Genomic DNA, 10608 nt, shown 5'->3' with positions numbered 1-10608 from the left:
GAATGGTGCTAATGTCCTTGATGGTAAATAAAATGTGTAGTAAAAGCTTTTGCAGATCTTTTCCATTTTTCTTCTCCTTGTTGTCTTTTCTTTTTCATATTTAAATGTCCTTGGGGTGACTTTGTTTAGTTGGGTCTCTAGCCAAACTTCCTTTACATTGGTTTTACTCTTTACTTCTTTCTCTGTTTTATGAAGTGATACTGATCATAACCTTCCATTATTCTTCTCTGTAAGATTTTGCAAATAAGCTTGCATTCTAAAGTGATGTTGCCTTTGGCTGCCAAATCTCTGCTTTGCACAGAAACCAAGTACTTGTTTTTTTAGCTCTTTTGGTCTCCTTGTTATGACAATTGATATACACGTGTTAAACTTGCATATGAAATTATTATAGTCTATGTCTATGTCCTTTCTTCTATGCATATCCCAATTGTATCATCAACAACTTCTTTAGTTGAGCTGTTTTATATTCCAAATCTTTTTCTCATTTTTATTTAGTTTTATACTAATTTTAAACTTTAGTAAGTTGATGGTTTGACTGTACCCAGCAGTTGATCTAGGAATGACTCCCACATCAGTTAACAAATCATTTCCTGTCTGTTAAAATACACTCCATTTTCACTTCAGTATTGCTCTTTGATGCCAGGAGTGCCCAGAGCCTGCTGATTCTTTTCTCTAAGAAAGTACTCGTGACATAGAGCTGTGAGGTTTCTGTCGAGTTTCCAGGTCTTTGGCCTATCTTGTTCTTTATTCTTGATCTACATTTTCCAAAATATTTCTTGCCGCCCTCACCTGTTTCCACCTTTGTAAGGAAGTCACCGAGTATTCATATGTTGATTTTATTTGGAAAGTCTTACCAATTCTGTATAGAATTTTCCCTCTCTTCATCCTTTGCAATGGAGGCATAGGCTGGAGTTAATTTGCTTTTAGCATATACATATCATGAGCACTGCAACAAGGGATAACCCAAGATCCCATGAAATGGTATTTCCTAATACTTATGTTCTGAGGTCCCTCCCAGCTCTGCCATTCTGTGTTCTGAGGGCTCTCTCAGCTCTGACATCCTGTGTTCTAAGAGCCCTCCCAGCTCTGACATCCTGTGTTCTAAGGGCTCTCCCAGCTCTGACATCCTGTGTTCTAAGGGCCCTCCCAGTCCTAACATTCTGTGTTCTGAGGGGTCTCTCTGAAGGCTCTCTCAGCTCTGACATCCTGTGTTCTAAGGGCCCTCCCACTTCTGACATCCTGTGTTCTAAGGCCCTCCTAGCTCTGACATCCTGTGTTCTATGGGCCCTCCCAGCTCTGACATCCTGTGTTCTAAAGACCCTCCCAGCTCTGACATCCTGTGTTCTAAGGCCCTCCTAGCTCTGACATCCTATGTTCTAAGGGCCCTCCCAGCTCTGACATCCTGTGTTCTAAGGCCCTCCTAGCTCTGACATCCTGTGCTCTAAGGGCCCTCCCACTTCTGACATCCTGTGTTCTAAGGGCCCTCCCAGCTCTGACATTCTGTGTTCTGAGGGCTCTCTCAACTCTGACATTCTGTGTTCTAAAGACCCTCCATGCTACAATGTTCCATGCTTTTCCAGTCTTCTTGCCCCTTACTTCCCCCTGGACACCCTTCAAGCCAGTGGCTCTGGTGACGCTGGCCTCCTGGCTGTCCTTGAACAAGACCCTCCATCTCTTGGCTCCAGCATTCTCTCTGACTGTCCCCTATACCTGGAATACTCTACTTCTTAATCTCCACCTACGAACCTCCCTAACTTCCTTTAAGTCCCAACTAAAATCCCATATTCTATGGAAAGCCTTTCCCAACCCCTCTTAATTCAAGTGTTTTCCCTCTTTTAGTTATTTCCTATTTATCCCCTACGATAGCTTGTTTGTACACATTTGTTTGTGTCTTCTCCATAATATTGTGAGCTCCTTGAGGGCAGGCACTGTATTTTGCTTCTTTCTTAAATCCCTAGTTCACACAGTAGCCTGGCACATAGTAGGTGCTTAATAAATGTATATTGACTGACCAACTGACTTTGCACCGTCTGTTTCCTGAGACTCAAATGCATGCCCTCCTCTCCTCCATCTCAGAATCCCTAGTTTCCTTCAAGGAAACTCACGCAGCTCAAGCTACATGAAGGCTTTCCTGATTTCACCCAGCTGCTAATATCTCTGTACCAAAATTACCCTGTATCTATTTTGTTATTGTTGCTGCCGCTGCTGCTGTTGCTGGACAGCGAGGTGGTGTAGTGGAATAAGTGCTGGGCCTGGAGTCAGAAAGACCTGAATTCAAATATGACCTCAGACACTTCCTAGCTGTGTGACCCTGGGCAAGTCACTTCACCCTGTTTGCTTTAGTTTCCTCTTCTATAAAATGAGCTGGAGAAGCAAATGGCAAATCGCTCCAGCATCTCTGCGAAGAAAACCCCAAATGGGGTCATGAAGAGTTGGACATGACTGAACAACAAAAATTTAACAAGTAAAGCAAGAAATGAAAAATAATCCAGGAGTAACTTACAGCTTGAGCCAAAGCACAGAGAAAAATCATGGTTTAACAAGCGACATCTCACACAGCATGATTTTGGAAGAATGTTACCCCAGGAAAGTTTGATTTCTCACTTAAGGATGAGAGGTTCCAGGCAATCCCAGATCCCTAATTCCTGCAGGAAGTCCCATATAGTCTGGCCTTTTTTTTTTTTTTTTAGGCAATTGAAATTAAATTACTTGCCCAGGGTCACACAGCTAGTAAGTGTCTGAGGCTGGATTTGAACTCAGGAAGATGAGTCTTTCTGACTCTAGGCCCTGTGCTCTATCCACTCTGTTACCTAGCTGCCCCACGAGAATAAGTTACCCATTCCGTATCTGTTTCATGTCGTGTGTTATATACCTTTTTTACTTTTTGGCAAACCCTAGATATGAGCCAAAATTGAATTTATAATTAAATTTGTCCCTGTTGTACCTGAAAGGAAGTTAATGAATCAAAGAATATAAGAAAAGAGAGCCTAGCTACCCTCTCATTGAACACCGGATTCCCTAGGACTGAAACTAATCTAAAATAGGGGGTAAATTCAGTACCCCTTGTCCTGTGGGTCCAGGAGCAGTGTTTGACTTTAGAATAAGAGCTGGTAGGAATCTAGAATATCATTGAGTACAGGCCCTTTATTTTACAGATGGGGAAGCAGAGGCCCAGAATGGGTAAATACTTACCCAAGCTCTGAATTCGAACTCAGGTCTTCTGATTCCAGATGGAGATACTGTGCTACAAAAAGATGAATCAGAGGGCATAGAGTAGGCTAGTTTATCTGAAGTTCAAAGTATGGGGGGAGTAAGAGGGGATAAAGCAGGATGAGCAAAGTGGCATCAGATTAGGGGGAGCCTTGAATATCAGACAGACGAATCACTAGTTTTGTGTCAGCTTCACCGAGGGACCCTGCTTTGCATGGAATTTGCATATATTTTGCATGCAAGACATGCTCATTATAATCATGAATTAAAACCTCACAATTCATTTATCTCTGTAGAATTACAAAATGGCAAGGCTGAAATGGACCTTAGAATGTAGAAGGTCAGAGCGGAGAGGGTTTGGCCGTATCATCCCTCTACTCAGTAAACTTCAATGGCTCCCTAGTGCCTCCAGGATCAAATACAAAATGCTCTGGGTGAGGGGCAGCTAGGTGGTGCAGTGGATAGAGCACCAGCCCTAGAGTCAAGAGGATCTCAGTTCAAACCCAGCCTCAGACACATAACACTTACTAGCTGTGTGACCCTGGGCAAGTCACTTAACCCCAATTGCCTCACCAAAAAAAAAAAAGAAAAAAGAAAGAAAGAGAGAATTGGAGGGAAAGGCTGATTGGTATAACGGACTGATTGCTGCGCTTGGAGTCAGAAGACCCAGGTTTAAGTTCTAGTTCTACTGCTTACTAGCTCTTGCCTCCCAGTTTAATGCTTCTACCATGTTCCCAGGATAATAGCCCTTAAAATATATATTATATATGCATATATGTAAATAGACACACATATGTATTAAACCCCAATTAAACAAATTAAACCTCCAATTAAACAAAACAGAAAAAGAAAACTCTTATGAAAAATATGCTTAATCAAGTAAATTCTTACATTGGCATCCATAAACATAATGTCCCTTTCTGCTCCTTGAGCCCATCCCCTCTCTCATGGGAGGTGGGCATCCTACTTTATCTTCAGTCTTATGGACTCATGATTGACCATTGTATTGGTCAGAGTTGTGGAGCATTTCCAAGTTGTTTGTTTTTACTTCATTGTGATTATTGCAAAATTGATTCTGGCTTTGTTCTCTTTACTCTGCAGCTATTTATACACGGCTTCCTAGTTTTCTAGGAAATCATCTGTTTCATCATTTCTTACAGTACAATCAGATTCCATTCCATTTGGATATTGCACAATGCATAGGCACTCTATTCCGTTCAGTTCCAGTTCTTTGCCACTATGATCAGAGCTATTATAAATAGCCTTGTACCTATGGGTCCTTGTCTTCTTTCTTTGATCTCTTTGGGGGATAGGCCTAGTAGAGAACTGCTGGGTCAAAGGGTAGATGAGCAGTTTCGTGACTTTGGGGGCCTAGTTCTAAACTGCTTTCCCAAATGGCTGGACCAACTCATGGCTCTACCATGAGTAGATCTACATCAATATGCTTGCTTTCTGGTCCCAGGCCATGGAAGAGCTCAAAAACGATTTTGAGAAGCAAGTAAAAGAAGTAGAGGAAAAACTGAGAGTGGTGCTAAAGGAGACCCCAAAAAATACTGAAGAAAATAACACCTTAAAAAATAGCCTAACCTAAATGGCAAAAGAGGTCCAAAAAGCCAATGAGGAGAAGAATGCCCTAAAAAGCAAAATTGGTCAAATGGAAAAGGAAGTCCAAAAGATTACTGAAGAAAATACTTCCTTAAAAACTAGAATGGAGAAATTGGAAGCTAGGGACAATTTGAGAAATCAAGGCACTGTAACACTAATCAAAAGGAATGAAAAAATAGAAAAGAATGTGAAATATCTCATTGGAAAAACAACTGACCTGGAAAATAGATCCAGGAGAGAGAACTTAAAAATTATTGGACTATCTGAAAGCCATGATCAAAAAAAAAAGCCTAGACATCATCTTTCAAGAAATTATCAAGAAAAACTGCCCTGATATTTTAGAACCAGAGGGCAAAATAGAAATTGAAAGAATCCTCAAAGAAACCTCCTCAAAGAGATCCCCAAAGAAAACTCCTAGGAATGTTGTAGCCAAATTCCAGAATTCTCAGGTCAAGGAGAAGATATTGCAAGCAGCCAGAAGGAAACAATTCAAGTATTGTGGAAACACAATCCGGATAACACAAGATTTAACGGCTTCTACATTAAGGGTCGGGAGGGCATGGAGTGTGATATTCTGGAGGGCAAAGGCGATAGGGCTACAACCAAGAATCACCTACCCAGCAAAACTGAGTATAATCTTTCAGGGTAAAAAATGGTCATTCAATGAAATAGCGGACTTTCAAGCGTTCCTGTGGAAAAGACCAGAGCTGAATAGAAAATTTGACCTTCAAATACAAGACTCAAGTGAAACATGGAAGAGGTTAAACAGGAAAGAGAAATCATAAGAGACTTATTAAGGTTGAACTGTTTACATTCCTGCAGGGAAAGATGATATTTGTAACTCATGAGTCCTTTTTCAGTATTAGGGTAGTGGGAGGGAAAAATTATATGTATGTATAAATAGATAGATAGAGGGCACAGGGTGAGTTGAAGATGAAGGAGTGATATCTGGAAAATAAAATTAAGGGGTGAGAGAGGATTATACTGGAAGAAGGAGAAAGGGCGAAGTAGAATGAGGTAAAATATCTCATATGAAACAGGCAAGAAAAGGCTTTTACAGTGGAGGGGGAATGGGGGAAGGTGAGAGGGAATGAGTGAATCTTATTCTCATAGAATTTGGCTTAAGGAGGGAATAGCATACACAATGGGGTATGGAAATTATCTTACCCTACAGGAAAATAAGGGGGGAAGGGGACAAGAGAGCAGGGGATTGATAGAGGGGAGGGCAGATTGAGGGAGGGGATAATCAAAAGCAAACACTTCTGAGGAGGGACAGGGTCAAAAGAGAGAATAGAATAAATGGGGGGATAGGATAGGATGAAGGGAAATATACTTAGTTTTTCACAATAGGACTACTATGGAAGTATTTTGTATGACTACACATCTATAATGTGTACCAAGATGCTTGCCTTTTCAATGAGGGTGGGTGGGGAGTGAGGAAGGGAGAAAATTTGTAACCCAAAGTTTTAAAAACACATGTTAAAAATAAAAAAAATAAAAAATATTTTAAAAATATGTCTACTTTCCTGCTGCCCCTCCAATAATCACTTTCCTCTTTTGCCATCTTTCCCAATCTGAGGGTATGAGATGGAATATCAGAGTTATTTTAATTTGCATTCCTCTTAATATTAGTGACTTGGATAATTTTTTATCATATGGTTGATTGGACTTCTTCAATGTAAAACTGCCTGTTTGCCATTTTAGGGAGGGGGAGGGGAGGGAGGGAGAGAAAAAATTTGGACCTCAAAATCTTATAAAAGTGAATATTTAAAACTATCTTTACATGTAATTGGAAAAAAAATAAAATACTATTAAGTAAAAAAGAAAGAAAACTTGCTTGTTTTCATATCCTTTGACTATTTATCTATTGAGGAATGGCTCTTGTTCTTATAAAATTGAATCAGTTCCTTACACATCTTGGAAATAAAACTTTATCACAGAAATTTGCTCTCTGATCCACCCTCCCCACCCCACCCCTAGTTACCTGTTTCCCTTCTAAGTTTGACTACATTGGTTTTGTTCCTGCAAACACTTTTTAATTTTACATAATCAAAATTGTCCATTTTATTTTTTGGAATCCTCTCTAACCCTTATGGGGTCATGAACTCTTCCTTTATTCATACAAAAAGAAAGGTAATTTCCTTCTCGTTCCCCTAATTTGAAGATAATGTGACCTTTTATAACAGTAATCGCTAGCATTTTTAGGTCTAAGTGATGTATCCCTTAAAGCTTATCTTTGTTACCATAGCTTTTTTTTTTAATCACTTATGTCATCAGATCCTCCCACCAGTCTCTTAAGATTGGTCCAACAGGTGTTTTTGTTCTGCAGATAAGAAAACCACCTCTCAGAGAGTTTAAGACAATCCAATTGCCCAAAGCTATTTGACAATTTAATGGTAGAACTCAGGTGGCCCAGCTTTTGCTCATAAAGTAAGGAAGAGTTTTTCTTTGTTTGGCTTTGTTTATGAAGAGCCCTTCCTCAGGTGGAGGTGGGGTGGGAGAGGGTGAGACTGATGGGTGAAAAGATGAATGATTATGATCCCCATTGAGGAAACTGAGGTCAAGATGTGCCAGGCACTGCTATCAACCCTCAATATACATAAATTATCTCATCTGATCCTAATGACAATTCTGGGAGATAGGAACTGTGGTGATCCCTGTTTTACAGCTGCCTCCATGAGGCTAGGTGTCAAGGAGGAGAGATGAGGTTCCACCCCCTACATTACCACATTTGCTCAGAATATTCTCCCTCTGAAATGTCCCAAGAGCCCTATGCCCTTCTATCCACCTTGGCCCATTGAAATCCTACCCACACATCAAGGCTCAGCTCAGCTGTCAGCTCTAAGTTGCAATCTCTAATTACTCTGGCCAGCACCAGCCTTTTCCTCCTCTCTATACCCATGGTGTTATTTTATTGTTTTTTTTTCTTTTTTCTTTTTTCTTTTTTTTTGGTTAGGCAATGGCATTAAGTGACTTGCCCAGGGTTACACAGGTAGTAAGTGTTATGTGTCTGAGGCTGAATTTGAACTCAAGTCCTCCTGACTCCAGGGCTGGTGCTCTATCCACTGTGCCACCTAGCTGCCCCTTGTTTTTTTTTTTTTTGTTTGTTTGTTTTTTTTACACACCCCTTATTGCATTGATGACCTTTGCCTTAGGGTATAGTAACCTTTTTGTTGTTTAGTCATTTTTCAGTTGTGTCCAACTCTTCATGACCCCATTTGGGGTTTTCTTGGCAAAGATAATAGATTGGTTTGCCATTTCCTTCCTTAACTCATTTTACAGATGAGGAAACTGAGGCAAACAAGATTAAGTGACTTTCCCAAGGTCACACAGCTAGTAAGTGTCTGAGGCTGGATTTGAGCTCATAAAGATGAGTCTTGCAGATGACAGGCCCAGGGCTCTACCCACCCGGCCATCTAGATGCATCCTGTAGGTACTTAATAAATGCTTGCTTTCTTCAGTTCTAGCATCTTAGATGTCTATCAAGGCTTATGGATCTTCAGAATCTTAGGCATAGCACACCAGGTGGTATTAAAGATATTTGACTTCTGGTCTACTGTGACTCGGGTCTTTCCCTAATTCATAGAGAGATATTGTTTGAGGACCAGCATATACTGATTCTTGGGAGACTGCTGACCTCTGTGCCTAATTTTAGCACATGACGTTCTTGGGTGGGACTTTGTTAGAGAAATCTGTCTTGACTGCGATTCTGTGGTCCTTACTCAGGGCTAAAACAGGCCGTACTGCTGGTGTCTCATAGCTCACATTTCTGTGAAGCAGGCAGTAATAATAATAGCCAGCATTTCTATAGAACTTTAACATTTGCAAAGTGTTTCACAAATTTCATCTCCGTTTATCCTCACGACACGATGGAGGGGAAGGTGCTATGATTGTGCCCATTTTACAGAGAAGGAAACTTGCCCAGAGTCACACAGCTAGTTCGTGTCTGATGCAGGATTGGAGCTCAAGGCTTCTCATTCCAGGTCTAATGCTCTATCCAAGAGGGACATCTGTTGCCTCAAGGGGCTGCAACTGTGATTACCTCTATTGACCAGTAAGAGAACTGGAACAAAGGGCATATTTGAAAAGAACATTGAAATGGGAGCAAAAAGTGCCGCCTTTGCTCCTAATTAGCCTCATCTTCCTTCCCTGTTCTCTAAGGTTCCTTTCAGCTCTAACATTCTGCTTTCTAACATTCCGTGTTCTAAGGGACCTCCCAGCTCTGACTTTCTGTGTTCTAAAGGCCCGAGCATTCTGAGAAATGGCATCACCCTTCTCCCTGACTCTCTGGCCCACTCCCCATATCCCAGCTCCCTTCCCTATGCCCCGGGCACATACTCTTGAAGGTGCCCCCTCCCACACACATGCTTTGCTCCCCAGTCTGCAGCTTCCTCTGACAAACATTTTCCATTGCTGTTCTGGTGCAGAGCAGGTTACAGGTGAAAACAATCTCAGAGGTTTCCGTTCTCTGGGTCCTCCCACTGTCTAGTTATTTATTGCCCCTGCCCCTGACTAAGTTCCCTGCCCAGGATGCAGTCTTATGAGTTCCGAACAATCTAGCACTGTCCTTCCATGTCAGGCCAGTTCTAGCTTGGATGGTCTGGACTGCCCAAGGCTCCACTTCTCGTCCATACTGCTCCCTGCTCCCCCTGCCAGGAGCATTGCCCTGATCTATCCAGCTCTCTAGACGCAATCTGCAGAGGCAGCGCGGGACGCTTGAAAGAATGCTGACTCTAGAGATTTTACAATCAGATGATCTAGATTCGAATCCTATCTCTGATACTACCTGTGTGACCCTGAGCAGCTTTCTTAACCTCTCTGGGTCTCAACTTCCTATCTGTACTAGGAGGCAGTTGGACTCAATGGCCTTTGGGGGAGCCCCTTCCAGTTCTAGATCCGTGAAGCTGTGATTCTTTCCCTGTATCAGTAAGCAGCACCACCTGCCCCTGTTGTCAGAGCAGAGAACTCAGCCTTGGCCTGCCACTTTGGGGATATGGACAACCTCTGAACCTGATCTATAACACACATCAGTTATCAACATCAATTATCTGCCAATTAACAAACTTTCTTAGGAAGATCGCTCTCAATGAGCCTCAGCATCCTCATCTATAAAATTAGAAAGCTGAACTAGAACAGAGGTGGGGAACCTGGACTAGAAGCTCTCCAAGATCCATTTCATCTCTAAATCTACATTCTAAAGTTCATCCTAGCTCCATATTCTGAGCTCTAAGGTCCCGCCTGGCTCGAACATCTCTCAGCTCTGGGCATTTTCTCTGGCTGTCTCCCATATCTGCAATACTCTCCCTCCTCCACTTGTCTCACTGACCTCCCTGGTTCCCTTTAAGTCCCAACTAAAAGCCCACCTCCTACAGGAAGCCTTCCCCAACCCCTCTCAATACCGGTGTCTTCCCTCTGTTGATTATTTCCCATTTATCCTGTACAGAGCTTGCTTTGTCTATATTTGTTTGCGTGTTGTCTCTCTCATTAGACTGTAATCTCCTTGAGGGTCTTCTGCCACTTTTTGTATCTTAGCACAATGTTTAGCACATAGTAGGTGCTTAATAAATGTTTATTGATTGATTGGTTCTATATTCTGAGACACCCCCCCCCCACCTCTGACATTCTCTGACATTCTCTGTTCTAAGGGCTTTCCCAGTTCTGACATCCTCTGTTCTGAGGCCCCTCCCAGCTCTAACATTCTCTGTTCTGAGGCCCCTCCCAGCTCTGACATCCTCTGTTCTAAGGCCCCTCCCAGTTCTGACATTCTCTGCTCTAAGGGCCCTCCCAGCTCTG

Source organism: Vombatus ursinus, unplaced genomic scaffold, assembly GCF_900497805.2.
Source record: "Vombatus ursinus unplaced genomic scaffold, bare-nosed wombat genome assembly UNPS02014859.1, whole genome shotgun sequence".
NCBI lineage: Eukaryota > Metazoa > Chordata > Mammalia > Diprotodontia > Vombatidae > Vombatus > Vombatus ursinus.
This window is presented reverse-complemented; position numbering follows the sequence as displayed.